Source organism: Mesoplodon mirus (genome assembly GCF_964341445.2).
Source record: "Mesoplodon mirus genome assembly, contig: HAP1_SCAFFOLD_405, whole genome shotgun sequence".
In the NCBI taxonomy this organism is placed as follows: domain Eukaryota; kingdom Metazoa; phylum Chordata; class Mammalia; order Artiodactyla; family Ziphiidae; genus Mesoplodon; species Mesoplodon mirus.
In genome coordinates this window covers 655,409-676,500 of record NW_028295560.1, presented here as the reverse complement: position 1 = coordinate 676,500, position 21,092 = coordinate 655,409, and the positions used below count along the sequence as shown (strand labels likewise).

Below are 21,092 nucleotides of genomic sequence, written 5' to 3'. Positions count from 1 at the left end.
GTACTACAGATCATACCAAGGGGTCAATTCTTATCTCTTCTATTCCCATCATAGATAGGTTTATCACATTTCAAAAGAACTGGGATATATGGAAACTAGCTCTAACTTATTCCAATACACCTGTTATAACTTGTGTTGCTCCTCCATATACACTTTTAATTGGTTCTATTAACATTGGTAATTCTTCCAAAGGAGGATATAATATTAGCTGTGTTCATTGTATTTTTAGCAGTTGTATGTTCCCTTCTGCAGGAACACAATCTGTGCTTATACTAAGGCAACCCATATATGTTATGGTGCCTGTACATCTGAGAGAACCTTGGTATGAAGATACTGGAGTACAGGCATGGGTGGAACTCTCCAAAGCCTTGCAGAGAAGGAGACGCTTTATTGGGTGGCTAATAGTAAGTTTACTTGCCTTGGCTGCTCTGTCTGCTACCGCGGCTACTGCCTGTCTTGCTCTTTCACAGAGTATTAATCATGCTCACTTTGCTAATCAATTATCTCAAAATACCAGTCTTGCTTAATCTTTACAAAGTCACATAGATTTACAGATTAATAACACGTTAGATGAATTTAAAAACGCAATTTTGAGGATTGGAGATCAGATGGCAGCATTAAAATTGAGGATGCGTTTAGCTTATCATGCAAAGTATACGTGGATTTGTGTTATTCCTTACAAGTACAATGACTGTGTTTGGGAATGGGAAGAAGTAAAAATGCATCTGCTGAGTGTTTGGTCAGATAATATTAGTCTTGATCTTAAGAAATTAAATGCTGAAATTCAGGATATACAAAATGCACATCTTGATGATATTTCACCAGAAGATGTAATTCAAACTTTACTGGATCATTTAAAGTGGTTAAACCCTTAGTCGTGGATTACTAGAGGGTTGTCAGGATTTATTACCCTGGCCATAATTTGCCTATTATTGATAATAATCTTCTCATGTCTGTTTCGTATCCTGATGCAACAGTATACTACTCTCGGCACTAAGGTTCATGGAATTATTTTGCAGCAAAACTTAAAAAATAAAAAAGGGGGACCTGTGGGAAGCAGTCAGCCTTGAGAGCAGGCTACAGACATGCCAGGCATGCCACCGCTGCTCGAAGGGACTGTCCCTACTTGTTCCCCTCCTTGTTCCATTCCATGGGAGATAAATCACCAGGGCCCAGAAATCAAAAAGAATGTAAAATGAGACAAGCCAATCTGTCTCCACCCTGCACGTGCAGGTTATTTTGGATGATTCTGGGTTTATGGGTTTTCTCCCAGGGAAGTTAACCTTGAGCCGAGACAGTCATTAGATAATGTAAACCACCGTCTGGCAACCTTCCCTTTTCTAGTCTATATAATCTGCAACTGTAGCATAATAAAACTTGCCTTGCAACCATCAGTTGTCTTGGTCCTTCTGACCCCATTCGTCGGTGCTACTTCAGTTCCTTACCCCGTCCCTTCTGACCCTGGGCAGTGAAATCCTCTTTCTGAGGCTGGTCCGTGGCACATATGAATATGTTTTTGTCTTGCTGTCCTGCACACATGCTGTCTAGTAACAGATATTTTGTCTGCTATTAGTGTTTTAGATTATGTCTTTCCAAAGCGCTGAGGCAGTGCACCTATTTTGAAGTTGCAGCTGATGCCTGAACGTATCCTAGCTGACAAATTATTGATTAATGAAAACATGAATTTCTGAAAGATTTGTACTGTTAACCAAAATCTGAGCAAGGAGTCTCAAATGTAATTCTTAGCCAGAATTACATGTTAATGAACCATTTAACAGTGTAAATCAAGGAACATCAATGTAGGGATTTCTTTTCATTTATTTCTTACCTGCTTGAAATATCAGTTAAAGGTTGCCAGCTTGGTTGCAGATGAACGGACGTTTGAAGTCCCCCGAACTACTTAATGTGGAATAGGATACTAGACTTCCAACGCCCTCAAGGCTGTGACCTTGCAGCCATTTTACATAGCACATCATCCTCCTATAGGGATGAACCTTTCCCTGGCCCGAAAAGTAGCCACTCCGTTGAAGCTTTGCTTATTGTAACAGGCTTTTGTTTCCAGGTTACATGTCTGTGGAAGACTTAATTCTGAATAGAGATATAGATATTACTGGAAACTAATTGTTTTTGCTATTATACTCTGCTTATACTCTGTTTTACTCTGTAAAACATTTAAATTGTGCTACAAAAATTCAGATGTTGTTTTGCAATCTTTAAACAATAAATGAATGAATTGCCCTTAAAAAAAAGATTTAAGCAGTTAGTTAAGCTGTTGGTCCCACATCAGACAAATTATCCTTATACCTCCTGTCAATATTGTTAACAGAGACTGTTATTTTATTAATCCTTATGATCCCGTGATTCTTTCTTTCATGTTTCGGGGCACAGCAGGTGAGAGAGTGGGTTTGTTAAGCTGGGTGGGTTTATCCTTCTTTTATGCGTTCATTCAATTTTCTGTTCATTTACTTATTGTATACATATGGCAATAGAAGCTGCTAAGGCAATCATTGCTATTCTGCAAAACAACAAGGCACAGAAGCAGATGTCTTATTTCCGAGATTTCTCCCCCCAGGATTATTATGATTAAAGATCCTTTCCCCCCACTCCCTGGAGAGGACAAGGGGCTGCTCGCTGGAGGATTTTTAATGACTTAGGGAAAGGCTCAAATATCCCCCCATTAGGGTAATCCACCCCAGGGGCAAACCACACAAGAATATTATGAATTTATTTTATTTTTCTATCCTTGCAAAGGTAATACTCAGCTCATTAGAATATGAAAACTATACTGTCAAATTTCAGAATTACATGGATGAAGAAAATCACCAAAGTGGCATCATATCATGTGTGTTACAGTTGTATTTACTATATTGACTATATTATATATGTTGTGTTAACAATGTATTGTATAAGTATATATTGAAAAGGCAAAATGCTGTAACGTATTTCAGAGAAAATAATTATGTTGGCCAACCCCAAATTGTACATTGTAGATGGGTCCTAGGAAAAGAAGATTTAATTCATAGTGAACAAGAGGTTAGCTTCTGTTTTCAGCCATGTGCTATTTCAAGAATTAAACATCATGAATAATACAGGATATAAGAGGAATAGTCTAAAGATGGAAAAGCACATTTTGATTAGGAAAGAGAATTTAAGGCTTAAGTCTTTTTTTTAAGGAAAACTGCCTTATTACTATGAGATAAGAAAATTGTTTCCTTCTTTTCTTCCTTGCTTTCTTCTTCTTTTTTTTAACCTTTTTAATTTTGGATATTGGACCTCTAAGCTGAGATGACTGAAAATGCCTCCTCTGGGCATCAACCTTTTTGAAAGACTTTTTTCCCCCTCCCTGAGACCTATTTGTCTCTTGGAGGCTTTGTCTACATTACTCCTCAAGAGGCAAGCATTTGTCCTTGCACTAAATGCTGACATCTCCTGAGAAGAGGGAAGCTGCAAAGTAGAAGAATTGAAGGTCAGTATGTTGATATTGGTCTCAAGCACATTGATGCACATTTGTGTATTGGGGAAGGGGAGTGAAGCTTGAGAGTGGGCCAGTGGGGAGGGGTAAATATTTTGTGATGCTGTCTACCTATGGGCTTATAAGGTTTACAGCTGCATTAGGAGGACAAGCATTACCATTAGCATGAAAAGTAGGGCAGACCTCAGTTGCAAAAGCTTCTAGCCATACACATAGGGCAATACGTAAATGATACACCTTATTGCATTCACCCATTCACCCTCCCCTGTTCACGCTAATTGGAAATTTCCATCCATTTCAGAGAAGTAACACAACTATCAATCATTTTCCCTGGCACGAATCTTCCAGGAGGAAGAAAATGGAATACACCTAGCAACAGAGCTCACGCACTAGTAGTCCATGTGTCTTAGATTTAATATCTGATGACTAGCTGCATTGAAGCCAAGAGGTGGTTCACAAAGTTGCTGCACATTAGAATCACCTGGGGAACTCTGAGACCTCCCCGTGCCCAGGCTCCTCCCTAGACCTACTGAATCAAAATCTCTGGGGCTGGGACCCAGACACCTATGTTTTTCTTCCAAGCTCTTTAGGTAATTCAAACGAGCAGCAAAGCTTGAGAACCAGCCCAATAATGGGAACAAACTTATTTCACACAGATAAAGTGGGTCAATTCATATGTTAAAAGAACGTGAATATATGTATATATTTCTTTTTTTCGCTTTATTCTGTTTGTATTTCAAATAGGCTTTTTTTTCCTTCTGCAAAAAGCGTTACTGTTTCCATTTGGTCCAAGGCTTGGGAGAGGGCTCCAGGGCGGTTACAAAGCTGCCTAGTGGCTGCAGAGTGGGGCTTCAGGCAGAAGCTCTGACGCCAGAGGGTCTCCTCAGACGCGGCTGGACTTCAGAGACTCCTGTTTGGCTCGAGGGTGAGCCTTTCAAAGAGATACTCGCCCAGCACAGCCTGCGGACCAGCCAGCCTGCGGAGGTTGGTCAGGTGGTCACCCATCTTCTGGATGAGTTTCACCTGCTCCTCCAGGAAGCGGCTCTCCAAGAAGTCACAGAGCTCGGAGTCTGCACGGGCAGGACCCAGGGCGCACAGATCCGATAGTGCCTGGTTCAGATTCTTCTCCCTAAGAATGGCGGCTTCCACAGCATCCTGGGTTTTACCCCACTCATCCTGAGAAGGCTTCCGTGCATCCTGGAAGAGGGCGCGGCCGCAGCATTGGTTTTGCATTTTCAAGAGGCGCTGGGCGCCCTCACACTTCTCCTCAGCCAGTTGGCAAAAAATGTGGCCCATACTGTCCAGAGTCCCATTGTTGCTGTCGAAATAGATGCTCAGAGAGAGGTAAGTGTCCACAGATGCATGTTGAACAGGCGGTGGGCGGCGGCTTCCACCTCGGTGGAATAATTCTGACGAACCTGGGAACTCGTGGTTGATCAGTGATAAGGAGCTAAGCTCAAAAACTGGTGTTGGCCTGTCCTGGAGGCTGAGGATAGCTGAGTGTCTGATTCCAAAGGTTGCGAAAGGAAGAAAGGTTGGAGGGTGGTCGGGGGCTGGAGCAAGGAGCGTCCCTGGGTCTGTTCATTCCAAACACTGTTGAAGCAAAAGACAGATCTGCAGGACTGCCGAACGCACTGCCTCAAATAGGCTTTGATATAAATGAACAAGAAGTCCAAGCAAGGACAAAACTTACCCTTCCTCCCACCAAAATAGCTGGTGATACTAGAATCTAGATCTGGGAAGGGATTCTTCCATTACTTTCTTAACATTCCAAGCCACTAGAGCAGTGGTTCTCAAAGTATGGTCACCTTGTAACCAAGCAGTACCCTATGGGGCCTTCCTAGGACAGACCCATCCCCCATATCCTCTATTGTAGTTTCTCTCTGAAGTACTCAGATAATAGTATCTCAGGCATATTTCTTGAGTTTTCAGATGCTAAAAACCACCACCCAATGGAAGAAATGAACTCTTTGATGATCATGAGCATGTAGCCCCCAGACCTTCTGGCACCTTAGGATGGATAATGTTACCTGCCTTGTGGCCTCAACATCAGCCAGTCAGAGGATTGTGCACGAGCTGATCACATGCCCTGGGATGTCCCTCCCTCACCTGGCCTTTAAAAATGCTTTGCTGAAATCCTTTGGAGATTTCAGGGGTTTTGGAACATGGACCACCCCTCTCCTTGCTCGATCCTGCAATAAACCTTTCTCTTCTCCAGACTCCAACCTTTAGGTTTGTTTGGCCTCACTGTGCTTCAGACACATGAACCTGCATTCGGTAACAACCTGACCAGCTTTACCAGCGTCCCCTGATAATGTGTCAGATATTCAAGTTTTAGGGCCCTATCCCAGCCCTATGGAATCAGCAACTCTAGAGGGGCTCAGTGATCTCTGTTATAACAGGCCCTCCATATGATTTTTATTCACCTTAAAGTTTGAAAATATCTGCATTGTCAGCTGGCCAAAGCGTCCACCAGCAGGTTAAGGGGAGTGACGCCTGGAAAAGATAGGGAGTAGCCAAGGCAAGTACAGCAGCATTTGCCGTGGTAGTAATGGAGAATGCCTTTTCTCCACTGGTTGGCACAGACTAGTATCTGGGAGCAGTGGCAGGGTTATTTAGGATGCTTTACAATTCAATGTAGAGTGACCGCTGTCCTGGTTTGCCAGGGACTTCCCCTGTGTGAATACTTAAAATCTCATCCTGGCAAACCCCTTAGCCCTGGATTTGAAAAACTTAGGGAATAACATGAAATTTAGGGGAAACATGATCTAGGATTTGGGCAAGTCACAAGTGCTAATTAAAGCTAAGCAAGTATGGACAACATCTAGCCTTCTTTACCCCTTTGTGGGAAGGTAAATCTGATTGGGTGAAAGGACTTATTGTTAAGAAATCTTTGTAGAAACATCCCCTTCTGCTTAGTCCGCTGGTTCTCAGTTCTGGGTAGACACTGGCATCGTCTGAGGAAATTTAAAGTTATTTTATTGGTCTAGGATGACCAACAGTCAGTGTGAGGGTTTTTAAAAAGTGCTTCAGATGATTCTAATATGCAGCCAAATTTAGGTGCCACTGCTTAAGCTTTGGAACCACTGCTACATATTTTCACCTCATCTTCCTATGAGAATATCCAACTGTAGTTGAGGTTTGTTTTTTTTCTTTTTCTTTTTTTAACTGTCTTATTATAAGTTTTACTGTCTTAAATAAGATTGAATGTACAGAAAATCCTGCTAGTCCATCTGGTATAGCTAGATACTTAGAATAATATCGTTAAGATATATACCATTTAAGTACTGTGACTGGCCTTTTAAAAATTAACATATGCATTGAATTAGTACAATCTCTTTTGAAGTTGTCATGTTGGGGAGCTATACCTGTAATCTGCTGCCATTGCTAAATATCTGGACAATTCTTATTAGGAATTGTTTTTAAACATCTTTAGGGATTAAAACCAAGAGTGCTGTATTATTTGTACTGGGACCACAAAAACCTCACAAAGTTTCCCCACTGTACCTTCTACCCCCATCTCTAACCCTTGGCAACTTCTAATCTGTTCTCCGTCTCCACAGTTTTGTTATTTTAAGAATAATATGTAAACATAATCATGAATTACTTAATCTTCGGAGATTGGCTTTAAAAAATTTTTTCTTCAGCATCATTCCCTTGAAGTTCATTTTAATTTTTGCATATATTAATAATTTGTTCCTTTTCGTTGCTCCGTAGTATTCTATCATAAGATTTTATCACAATTTGTTTCAACATTCATCCATTGAAAGACATTTGGGTAGTTGCCAGTTTTGGGCTATTATAAATAAAACTGCTCTGAACATTTATGTGTAAGTTTCTGTGGGAACTTAATTAAGTTTTTGTTTCTTTTGGATAAATGCTCAAGAGTACAATTACTGCGTTGTAGGGTGAATCTACTTTTAGGATTAAAAGAGACTGTCAAGCTGTTTCTCAGAGTGGCTAAACCATTTTATTTTCCCACCAGTGACGTGATATAACTTTTCTACGTACTCACCAGCATTTGATGTTGTCACTATAATTTTAGTTATTCTCTGATATCTCATTATGGTCTTAATTTGCATTTCCCTAATGCTAATGATGTTGAGCATCTTTTCATGTGCTTCTTTGCCATGTGTATATTCTCTTCCATGAAATGTCTGTTCCTGTCTTCTGCCTATTTTCTAGTTGGATTTTTTTAAGTTGTTTGGAGAGTTCTTTGTATATTATAGATACAAGTCATCTGTCTCATGTGGGATTTTCAAATATGTTTTCCCACTGTGTAATTTGAGTTTTCATCCACTTAAAAGGATCTTCTATGAAGCATTTTTAACTCATTTTGATGAGATCCAATTTATCAGTTTTTGCTTTTATTGATCATACTTTCGGTGTCAAGTCTAAGAATTATTCACCTAGTTCTAGATGCCAAAGATTTTCTCCTATTTCTTTTTCTAAAAATGTCCTGCTTTTACATTTAAGATTATGATCCACTTTGATTTAATTTTTGTGTAAGGTGTGGAGGTTTAGGTTAAGGTTCATTTTTTGTTTGTTTTTGTCGAGGGATGTCCAACTGTTTCAGTACCATGTTTTGAAATGTCTACTCTTCCTTGATAGCTTTTGCACTGCTGCAAAACAGGTTAAATGTATTTATGTCAGTCTATTTCTGGGTTCTCTATTCCATTCCATTGATCTATGTATCTGCCCTCCAAAATTACTGCGAAGTCTTGAAATTGGGTGGATTAATTCCTCCCATTTTAATCTTCCTTTACAAATTGTTTTAGCTATTCTTCAGCCTCTTCTTACCATACAAATCTTAGAAAAAGCTTGTCTATATCCGCAAAAACCTTGAGGGCATTTTAAGAGTAATTGTGTTAAGCCTCTTAACTTGGGGAGAATTGACATCTTTATTATGTTGTGTTTTCTAATCCATGAACAAGGTATGTCTCCCTATTTGTTTGGGACTTTAAAATTTTTCTTCATCAGCATTTTGTAATTTTCAGTATAGAGGTCCTATAAATGTCTTATTGGGCTTGTATTTAAGTATTTATTTAGGTCAGTTGTAAATGGCATCACATATTTTAATTTAAGCTTCTACACATTTGTTATTAATATATAATGTGATAAAACTGTGTTGATCTTGTACTCTAAAACATTTACAAACTAATATTATTTCTCAAGCTTTTTGTGGATTCCTTGGTATTTTCTCCATTTAGATTATCATCTCCTCTTCAGACACAGACAGTTTTACCTTTCCTTAGGCAATATAATAGGATATATTACTCTTCAACATTCAGTAGGATATATTCCTTCCTATTCAACATAGTAGGAATAGTCCTTTTATCTTTTAAATGAACTTTTTAAAACTTTAACATTTAAATTTATGTATTTATTTATTTTTGCTTATTTTCTTACTAGAACCTCCAGTAATATATTTAATAAAAGTGGTGAGAGCAGATATCCGTGCCTTGTTTCTGATCTTACAGAGAAAGCATTCAGTCTTTCACAGTTAAATATAATCTCGGTATAGGTTGTTTGTAGATCATCTTTATGAGTTTCAGTATGTTCCTTTTCTATTCCTAGTTTGCTTGGAGTTCTTTTTTCTTCTTTTTTTACAATCATGAATGGGATTGGATTTTGTCAAGTGCTTTCTCTGCCTTATTGGATAGGATCACATGACTTTTCCCTTTAATCTATTGGATATGGTGGATAACATTGTTTGATTTTCAAATATTTAACCAACTTCGCATAACTAGAATAAATGCCACTTGGTCATGGTATATTATTCTTTTTATATATTTCTGGATTTAATTTGCTAATATTTGGCAGAGGATTTTTACAGCCAATTTCATAAAAAATATTGGTCTGTAGTTTTCTTCTTTCTATACTATCCCTGTCCGGTTTTAGTATCAAGGTAATACTGGCTTCATAAATTTAATTAGGAACTGTTCATTCTACTTCTATTTCTTATCAAATCATGTAAAATTGGTGTTAATTCTTTATGTCTTGGGTAAAAGTGAAACATCTAAGCCTGAATATTCCTTTTGGGAGTTTTTAAATGAAAAATCAGTGTTTCTAATGGTTACAGGAAAATTGAGATTATCTATTTCATCTTGGCTGAGTTTTGGTAGTTTTGAGTGTAGAAGCATTGGCCCATTTCATCTACATTTTTGAATTTATAATGTAGACTTGTTCATAACAACTAGTCCCTCATTAACCTGCAGGATATGTCATGGTATCCCTGGTTGCATTTCTGATATCTGTGATTTGTGCCATCCATCTTTTTATCTTTATCAGTCTTGCTAGATCTTTATTGATTAGATTGTTTATTTCCAAGAACCAGCCTTTTGTTTCATTGATTTCCCCCCCCCCTATTTTCCTGTTTTCAGTTTCATGGATTTCTATTTCATCTTTATTATTTCCTTCTTTCTGCTTGTTTAGTGTTTTTTCCTCTTCCTTTTTTACTGTTGTAATATAGAAAATTAGATTATTGCTTTGAAATACTTTCTTTCCCAATTTAGTGCTATAAACTTCCCTTTCAGCATTGCTTTCACTTCATTCTGCAAACTTTGATCTGTTATATCTCCATTTTCTTTTATTCTATGCATTAAAAAATATTTCCTTGCTGCTGTCTTTTTTACCCATGAGTTATTTGGAATTGTGATGTTTAGTTTTCACATGATTGAAGATTTTCCTCTTGTCTTTCTGTTATTGATTTCTAGTCTGATTCCATTATGGCTAGAGAACATACTCTATGATTTTAATTCTTTTAAATCTGCTAATTTTTTATGAATATATAAATGAAAGAAATAAGAAAACCTCTGAGTCTTAGCATCCAACACTTAGGCACATTACGATTTAAATCTGCTAAGGTTCTTTTTATTGCCCAGTATATAGTATATGAGTGAATATTCCATGGACACTTGAATATGTATTCTGCTGTTACTGAGTGTGTTCTTTAAATGTCAGTTATATCCTATTGATTGATGATGTTTTCATTTCTTCCATATTCTTGCTGATTTTTCTCTCTGGTAGTTCTATAAATTGCTGTGCTGAAGTCTCAAATAATAATTGTGGATTTAAAATTTTCTCCTTTTACTACTTTTTCAGTGTTTGCTTCATGTATTTTGAAGTTCTGTTGTTTGGTGCACACACATTTAGTATCAATAGGTCATCTAGGTGGATTATTCCTGTTATCTTTATGTAATGACCCTGTTTGCCCCTAATAATTTCCTTTGCTCTGAAGTCTACTTTATCTGATATTAATATAGCCATTCCTACTTTTTCTGATTAACGTTCACATGATATATCATTATCTTCCTTTTACTTTGAACTCCTTATATCATGATGTTTAAAGTAAACTTCTTATAGACAGTATATAGTTGGATCATGCTTGTGAATTTTTAATCTACTCTTCCAATCTCTCTTTGACTTCGTTATTTAGATCATTTACAGTTAATGTAATTATTGCTATGTTAAAGATTAGGTCTACCATTTTATTTTTTGTTTTGTCTTTTACCTTAGTTTCTCAATCCTGTGTTTCTCTTATTTTGGGTTACTTAAACATTTTTTAATAAGTCCATTTTAATTTAATTTATTTATAATCATTTGTGTATACTGTTTGTATAGTTTTCTTAGTGGTTGCTTTTGGCATCACAGTATACATATGTAACTTACCATAGCCTACTGGAATCAGTGTTTTATTACTTCAAGTGAAGTTCCAAAATTTTACTTCCATTTAGTCTCTTAATATTCCCCAGTTTTAAAGTATGATTTTCTGTAGTATTTCCTTTCTCTACATTGAGAACCACATCAGATGGTGTCATAATATTTGCTTTGACCATCGGATAGTATTTAAGAAACTCATGAGGCTAATGATAGTCTCTTATATATACCCCATTTGTTTTCACCCATTCCATTGTTCCCCTTTTCTTTCTGAAGTTCCCAGTCTTCTGTTATTGTTTTTTTTTATGTTTTCATAACATTAGGTGATATCTGGGCTTTCCAGTGCCATTGGATATGAGTTTCAGGAAACACTGAGTCTGGCTCACTTAATGCTGCTGAGTTGGAGGGTTTGTATATGTTGGGTCTGTTGGTGCAGCAGGTGCTAGCAGATTAGACTAATGTTGATGGGACTAGTGCCACAGGAGGATGGGTTCCCATTCAGGCTATGCTGCTGCTACAGTAGATCGAGTCCCCCTCTACCCCAAGTGTGGGGCAGTGACCTGCTGCTGTCACTGCTTTGTATTAGGCTGCGTTTGCCTCAGGTGTGTGGTGGGATCCCTTGGAAGCTGCTGCTGCTGTCAATCACAAGGTTAAATTCATTTCAGAAATACTTAAGTATAAATATATAGCCTGGCTCCTATAGGATCCCTGTAATAGTTTTTTATTGCTTTCATACAAATGACAACAAATATAGTGACTCAAAACAATGTCAATTGATTACCTTACAAGTCTGACATTGGTCTCAATTGAGTAAAGTAAAAGTGTTGGCAGGATCGACAGATGAATGGATAAAGATGTGGCACATATATACAATGGAATATTACTTAGCCATAAAAAGAAATGAAATTGAGTTATTTGTAGTGAGGTGGATTGACCTAGAGACTGTCATACAGAGTGAAGTAAGTCAGAAAGAGAAAAACAAATACCGTATGCTAACACAGATATATGGAATCTGAAAAAAAAGAAAAAATGGTTATGAAAAACCTAGGGGGCAGGGCAGGAATAAAGATGCAGCCATAGAGAGTGGACTTGTGGACACAGGGAGGGGGAAGGGTAATCTGGGATGAAGTGAGAGAGTGGCATGGACATATATACACTACCAAATGTAAAATAGATAGCTAGTGGGAAGCAGCCGCAAAGCACAGGGAGATCAGCTCTGTGCTTTGTGTCCACATACAGGGTTGCGATCGGGAATGGAGGGTGGTAGGGAGATGCAAGAGGGAGGAGATATGGGGATATATGTATACGTATAGCTGATTCACTTTGTTATGAAGCAGAAACTAACACACCATTGTAAATCAGTTATACTCCAATATAGATGGTTAAAAAAGAAAAAAAAAGTGTTGGCAGAGCTACATTCTTTTCTGGAGGCTCTTAGGGGTGTTTCTGTTCCCTGGACTTTATCCGCTTCCAGCGGTCACTTGTAGTCCTTGACTCAGAGTCCCCTTTCTCCACCTACAAAACCCAAAATGTTGAATCTCTCTGATTCTGCTTCTATTAGGACATGTCTCTCTTTCTCTTTCTACAGTTGGGAATTGTTTTCTACTTTTAAGGACTCATGCAATTAGATTTGTTCCATGAGGTAATCCAGGATAATCTTTCTATCTCAAGGTCTATAACTTCAGTCATATCTGCAAAGTCCTCTTCACCATGTAAGGTAACATATTAATAGGTTCTAGGGATTAGGGTGAGGGCATTTTTAGGAGCCATTATGCTCCCTACCACACCCTTAACAAGTGACCTTGAGAAAATTACTGAGATTTTTAAAGCCTTACTTTCCTCAAACATACAATGGAAAGAAAGCTAACTAGTTAACATCATGAATGTGAAACAGTATATATGAAATCAACTAATTCAAAAAATAAGATTTCTTCTTTTTCTTTATGATTTACATGATTCTCAGAGTTCAGTTACTTGAAGATTTACTTTTTTTTAAACAGAACTAAGGAATTTCAGGGTTCAGGTGCTGTAAGATTGTCTGAATTATCTGAGTAACAATTAGCTAAGCACAGGTGTAAAGCATTTGATTTACTCCCTGGTTTTCTTTATCTTCTCATCCCAGTAAATGCATATCCCTTTTCTAGCTCCAGCCAGTAGACTCAGAGCTTGTTTTACTGTTTAACTAAAGTTGAATTTAAATTCTCTCTACATCTCCAGATTCTCAGCCCTGGTTGCATATTATAATCACCTGGGGAGATTTCAAGAACTACTGATGCCAAATTTCTACCTATCATGGATATTTGAGGAGGGACCTGGAATGAAATGCTCTAGCTTATGGTTTTTGGAACCAAATCATAGTCTACACTGAGCCAAATTATTTGCGAGATCACCTCTAAAAAGGAATTTATCTGTGGTAACTAATGCTCTTCCTTTGTCAGTATGCTTGATTTGTCCCTCTTTGGGGGAAAAAAAGAGGGGGAAAAAAACCCCAGCAGTTGTGCTCCCTGAATTATAACCTGATGCTGTGGAATTAGTGTTGACTTAGAGTGCACATCTTCGGATACCCATTCTCTCTCCTGCTTCCTTGCATGAACTTATATCCTTGGGCAGTGTTTCATCCACCACTCTCTTTTGCTTCTAATCTTAGCAAGTAAAGTCTCCCCTTAATGAAATAGCATTTCATGAGGCTTACTGGGAGCATAGGTCTGTTCCAGGCCTATCCTATGTTAGCTAAAGCAGATATAAATGATGTATTTTTGGCATTCATCCTTGTGGGTTGGAAAGAGAAGACAGAATTTTATCCTTTAGGTGTCATCTGACTGGACAAATGGGCTCTTTCCCTCTGCTGCCTACCATGTAAAAACCTGAGGGTGTTACCTCTAGAAGGTATCTTCTAGTTATCAAAATAGTTCAGATAAGTCAAATTTCTCAGTAAAAGATCACAAAACTATGTCTTAGGTGGTTAATTTTCTATGTCAATTTGTCTGGGCCACCATGCCCAGTTATTTGGTCAGATATTATTCTGGATATTTCTGTGATGGTGTTTTCGTGTTTTTTACAATTTTTATTTATTTATTTATTTATTTATTTATTGATATTTTTGGCTGCGTTGGGTCTTCGTTGTCAAACGTGGGCTTTTTCTACTTGCAGCAAGCGAGGGCTACTCTTTGTTGTGGTGTGCAGGCTTCTCATTGCGGTGGCTTCTCTTGTTGCAGAGCATGGGCTCTAGGCGCACGGGCTCAGTAGCTGTGGTGCACGGGCTTATTTGCTCCACGGCACATGCGATCTTCCCAGACCAGGGCTCAAACCTGTGTCCCCTGCATTTGCAGGCAGATTCTTAAGCACTGTGCCACCAGGGTAGTCTCTGTCATGGTGTTTTTGGATGAAATTCATATTTAAATTGGTGTTGGACTTTGAGTACAGCAGATTATCCTCCATAGTATGGGTGCGCCTCATCCAATCAGTTGAAGCTCTTAATAAAACAAAGACTGACCTCCCTGTCGCAAAAAGGAATTCTGCCAGAAGACTTACAGAAATTGAACTGCAACTCTTCCTAGAGTCTCTAGACAGCCTAACCTGCAGATTTTGAATTGACCAAGCCTCTATTATTGTGTGAACCAATTGTTTAAAATCTCTCTCTCTCTTTCTCTATCTTTATATAGATATGGATATAGATCTAGGTATCAATATTGATATCTAGATCTAGATCTATCAATATATATGGGCACATTGTATACACATGCTGTTGGTTCTGTTTTTCTGGAGAAGCTTGACTAATATAGTGGCCCATATAAATAAAAGGATGAACCCAAGTTCACCCAGGTAGAAAGTAGTACAATGAGAACTGGAACTTAAGGCCTCATGACTCATTCAGCTGTGAACACTGACCCAGAACTGGGGTCCGCAAACTCTGGCCCACTGATCAGATCTCGCTTGACTCCTGGTTTTGTACATAACATTTTGCTTGAACACAGCCACACCCATTCATTAACATATGGTGCATGGCTGTTTCTGTGCTACAGCAGCAGATAGGCAGTTGCAACGGAGAGGTATGGTACACAAAATCCAAAATATTTCCTATCTGACCCTTTACAGAAAAGATCTGCTGACCCTTGCTCTAGGATGCCATCTGATTTCTGATAACACAGAGGAGAATAATTCATGCACATTGGGGTTGATTGTTAATCTCCTGTCCTCCTTAGGTCAAAGATCTCTTAAATGCTCACCCTTGCAATAGCCAGCTTGGGGAACATTGTCTGAGGATGCAGAAATATTTCTTGCCAGGTCTTTCCAATCCACACTGCTCCCTGACTATGGTTCTTAAAACCTATTTTTTAAAAAATATTTTATTGGAATATAGTTGATTTACAGTGTTGTGTTAATTTCACGTGTACAGCAAAGTGAATCCGTTATACATATACATATATCCACTTTTATTTTTTTAGAGTGATTTCCAAATAGCCCATTACAGAGTATTGAGTGGAGTTCCCTGTGCTAATAAGAAGAACAGGTTCTTATTAGTTATCTATTTTATGTATAGCAGTGTGTATATTTCAGCCCCAATCTCCCAATTTAGCCTCCCCACCACAATACCCTGGTAACCCTAAGTTTGTTTTCTACATCCCTGCCTCTACTTCTAAAACCTGTCTATTTTAACCAACTACCACTCATTGCTTACTGTCTCTGGCTTCATGTACTTCATAATAAATCTACCTCTTGTTCAATCCTGGATAACATGTTCCAAGGACTGAGATAATATCTTCTTCTACATAACTTGTCCTTGATATTGTCTAACTTGGGGTCTTTATCTATGTCCCAAAGAAGACAGTCACACTCTGTCTTCTAGTACTACTAATAATACCACATTTTAGGGCATGAATTTGACCCAATGCACTGAACTATCCCTTTAGAAACTGTATGCAACCTGTCACTGGGTTTTAGCACCGGGATAGAGCTCAAATTAGTGTTCATATTTAAACAAATCTACTTGACCAGAAACTTTGTCTCACCATTTATTTTATTACACAAGTAACTTCTCTCTTTGCATCTATGATGTAAATATTTTTAATTTCCTAAATTATCTGAAAAATTATTTAGAGCTTCCATTTCAGTAGGCATTGGAATTGCTGTGTTATGACTATTTCATTATTTTATTTCCAAATGTTAAATTAGGCTTCAAGCTTTGGCCAAGAGTAGACAGGAAAGGGTTTTAAAAGAAATGAAGAATGGGAAAGACTTCTGATGCAACGGAGACTTAATAAAGATTTGCTTTTGAATCAAGAATTTATAATAAAGGTTTGATTTTGAATCAATAAGTTATGTCATTGCAAAATAGCTCCCTGGTAAAATTCCATTCTTTTGTAATCATTAAGTACAGAAATTAACCATCAAAATATGCAGTGATCTTTTTCATTTTCTAAAAACAAACCTATATCTAGATGAGAGGAGAATTCATTTCATAACTCAGGCTCTGGACTTACGACTCCAAGTCCTGTTTTCTTTCAACCATGCCTACTAAGTTTCTGTCTAACTTCTTGAGCATGAGGTAATGGCTTCAGCTTTCATCTCCTTACTCAGTATATAGCTTGGTGACTAAGAGTAAGGGATCTAAACCTTGAGAACTTGGGTTCCAATCTTGACTCTAAAATTTACTTGTTGAGTACTCTTGAGCATGTTATCTGTTTCTGCCTCAGTTTTCTCATCTATAATATAGAGATAACATTACTTCTCTCAGCGAGTTGCTATGAGGGTTAAAAGAGAAAATTCATACAATGCAAGAATTTATCAGTTCTTGGAATACAATAAATACTGAAAAGAAATGTTAGCCATTATCAAGGGCCCCTCATTTTATGGATAATATAGATTAGTTTATATAGGTCTAATATTTACATATACATAAATATTTTGTACCTATATTTGTGTATACGTTCTTCTTAGAAATTGAGCAGTCAACATTCACATCTAAAAGTATGTGCTCCAGGGAGATCAGCTCGGTGCTTTGTGACCGCCTGGAGGGGTGGGATAGGGAGGGAGGGAGGGAGACGCAAAAGGGAGGGGATATGGGAACATATGTATATGTATAACTGATTAAATTTGTTTTAAAGCAAAAAAAAAAATAAATAAATAAAAGTATGTGCTCTGTGAAATGTAGATCTCCTGTGTACAGACACAGTGCTGTAGTTATCTATTGCTACATAATAAAGAAGTCCAAACTTAGTGGTGAAATAAACAAAAATTGTAATATGTGCCCAGATTCTGTGGGTCAGCAATTCAAACAGTACACAGAGGAGATGGTTTGTCTCTACTCTGTGACTGATGTCTGAAACCTCAGCTCATGAGGATTCAAATGGCTGGGGCTGCAATCATCTAGATAATTTTAATTCACATGTCTGGCCCTTGAGATGGGATGACTTGAAGACTGGGCCCAACAAGGACTGTTGCCTGGAGTGCCTATAGATGTCTGCCCATGTGGCTTGGACTTCTCATAACGTGGTAGTTAGGATTCAAGATAGAGTATCCCAAGAATGAGTGTTCAGGGTTGAAGCATTCCAGGAGAATCATGCAAAAGCTGCATGACCTTTTATGACCTAGTCTTAGATGTTACACAGCATCACTTTCATTATATATTATTGCAGGCGTTGGAGACCTTTTTCCATAAAGTGTCAGATGGTCAATATTTTAGGCTTTACACGCCATACAGTCTCTTTTGAAACTACTTAGCTCCGCTGCTGTGATGTGAAAACAGACACAAACAATACATATACTAAGGAACATAGCTGTGTTCCAATCAAGCTTCATTTATAAAAGCCGGTAGAGGCCTAGATTTGGCCCACCAGCCATAATTTACTGACCCCTGCTCTATTGTTTGAGGCCACGGAAAGCCTGCCCAAATTCAAGGGGAAATGCCCACATCTGGATGTGAAGAATGGCAACGAATCTGAGACCCTGTATTAAAGCCACTAGATATGGGATACTTAGAAGAAGATCTGTCTGCATACCTTGTTTCTCCCATGTATGGTGGATATGAGGTATTGGCACATGTTACATCTCTGTAAGCCTGGGTCAAGGTCAAAGTTGAAATATGAACTCAATGACCTTGATTTCTGGAAGAATTGGTAACTCTACTTATGATATCCTTACACTCCTTACCCATATAAATACACCACAAAAGATAGATTTCAAGTAAACAGTTGCTTTATGGCAGATTTTTATTATGTCTCCATTGACTGAATTATTCCATTTTGGTTAGAAACATGAGTTTTGTTTCTTTCCTAAAGAGATCTGCAACTTTTCAGATGTGGCATTTCATTCTAATGAGAGGATGATGTAGGTTTTTATAAACGGAAAAAGCAGGGCAGGCTGAGTTCACTCAGATCATACCAATGCTTACAGGAATAACCGAAACTGGAACACAGGCTTCCAGGTTTTCCCGTCCTGTGCTCTTTCCGGTAGGTGCCATTGTCTGCTGGGCCTGGCAGTAATAAGTTTTGACCTTTACCTCTCTACACTCTTGTGAAGTGGTTTTGGGCTTTGTTAGCTTTCTTATGAGTTTGTACTAAACTGTGTCCATAAAGTAGGCTGAATTCCTCAGGGAAGGATGATAGCTGTTACTGTGTTATTACTGCAAATGTTGTGTTGGTTACTTTTTTTTCTTTTCTTTTGTCCAGTTGTATCCTGAACTTAAAAGTTATATTATCTGAAATGAACGATGTGCCTCTGGTGGAAAACACTAATTTAAGGGATGAAAATTCCTGATGATTGCTTCAGTCAACCCTTAATACACACTGAGCTTCATTAGTAAATAGACAACTCTCAGACCTTTCCCTTGGAAGAGGTCGCATAATCAGGCTTTGTGTTGATTTCGCATTCTGTTCGTTAGAGACAGAACAAAGTAGAATGATTGGCTGGTACAGGGAAAGCAGAAAGAACTTTCTTCTATTTTGGTGATGCATCCCATAATAAGGGTTGAAAATGAGACTGGAGGTAAAAACGTGAAACTCAGAAGAGCAAAGGAGAGAGGATATTGTTTCTTTGAAAATATTCTTTCAGTGTTGGCCCAGATGAAATATGAAGCTGAGGAAATTTTTTTTAAGTGATGATTTTTGTGTTAACAATGTGAGTGTGGAATTAGTAAGAATCAGAAAGCAAGCATCCTTTTCCACCAAGGACTTGGGAGCAAGTGAAACCATAAATACTCCCCGCTCTTGGAAACCCTTTTGGAGCAGTAATCAGAGAAGGGTAAAGGCAAAGCCTCAGAGCAGAGGTGTTCAGAGCAAAGGGATAGGAGGAGAACAAAAGGAGAGTGGATATTTTTAGAGCTGTCATTTTGAAATGTACCTGCTTCTGATTCAGTGCTGCTTTGCTACTGTGTTGATCCCGTGGAGATCCTCAAAGCAGGAGCAGCCCTATTTTAAAATAATAAGGTTAGAGCAAGTGACTTGAATCCAGGTCTCTTTAGCTCAAGAGCACAGAGGAGAGTGTGAGGAAAGAGTGAGGCCACAAGGAATTGTTCACTGGGTACATTTTCCCCAAACCTCACTAACTGGGAGAAACTGACCACTGGATTATGTGGCTTGAAGGAAAGCAAAAATGTTGAAAGCAAAGAGTGTGGAGCTTGTTTAGAAAGCAAGCTCTATCATTTGGTCACCTGCTGATGATAATAGCATCGGCTGAGTCCTGACCATTTACAATGAAGGCACTTCTGTAGGTCATAAGTTCCAGGAGGGCAAGAACTGAGTATGTCTGTTTCAGCATTTAGCATGGTTTAGCATCTTAGAGCCCGGTACATTATTGGCATATAGTAGACTTAAAAATGAATATTTGTGGATTGTCTGAATGAGTGGATGGATGTGTGTGATTCATATCCTATTTGCAGGTCCTATGCCCTACAGTGGATTTTCTGTGTCAGATTGTGAAAGTATTTATGACGGGGATTGGCATTGTTCCCTATTTTATGGATAAACATTACACATGAAAGGACTTTACATTGACATCCCAAAAACCTCATAGGAATTACTTAACAAAAAAATAAACTTGGATTCTGTATAATTTCTAATTTATAAGCTGGCCAGGACACTGGTATTTCTACCAGTCCTCTGGTAGTTCGGATGATGTCCCCATGATGACCCAGGCATAATCAGAATGGCTTTAGGATTTGGGAGCCAAAATGTTCCTCAGTATTTACTGCTTTGCTAGTCCATTTAAGAAAATGGACTATGGATAAAATAGCTTCAGACACAATATGGCATTTTATGATTTAGCATGAACTTTGAGAAATATAGAGGTTATCTGAAGCCTGCAGTGGTAAAGTTCCATCTGCTATCGAAGTTATTGTCTTTAAACAAAGATTCTACATCAGTATTTATATATATATAGATAGATATATTTTATGATATTCAGGTTAATTTCCTATTCTCTCTAAGGAAGTAATTGGTTGGTTGGTATGAGAGATAGTGTGGCTTCCAAAAGTGAAAAGTATTATTTTGTTGTAATTTCTGGCTACCTAAGGATGGGAGAGGCTCAGGACACTGCAGTCAGTATATTATGTGGAGCAGGTTATATTGTGGTTTATTTATGACCTTTTACATGTTTATTTTCTATTCAAGTTTGTGTGCTCCTTTTTGAGTTATGGTAGATAAGTGTTCTGTAACTTTGGAATACTTGGAGTTATATATATATATATATATATATATATATATATATGGCATATATATATATATATATATATATATATATATATATTTTATCATAGTAGTTAAAGCCGTGGACAGTGTACTAGTCTACCTAGGTTCAAATTCTGGCTTTACCCTATGACTTCCCTGTGGCTTCCTCTGCTCACCTATTTAAAAGGAGTATAATAAGACTGCTGTGGTGAGTTATATACTAAGTGCTATTTAAGCATTTGCTATAATGATTATGTATACTCGAAGGCAAGGAACTCACCCCTTGATTGTCTCTGTAT

General features: G+C 38.0%; 1 pseudogene across 1 annotated transcript; it reads right to left on the bottom strand.

Annotated features, from left to right (window-relative positions):
• Nucleotides 1-4,288: 4,288 nt before the first annotated feature.
• Nucleotides 4,289-20,251, bottom strand: LOC309797373 (ferritin light chain-like; annotated as a pseudogene). Its single transcript has 2 exons — nt 20,220-20,251; nt 4,289-4,897 (listed from the first exon to the last, which is right to left on the bottom strand). The product of its transcript is annotated as a ferritin light chain-like (transcript).
• Between the last annotated feature and the right edge of the window lie 841 nt (nt 20,252-21,092).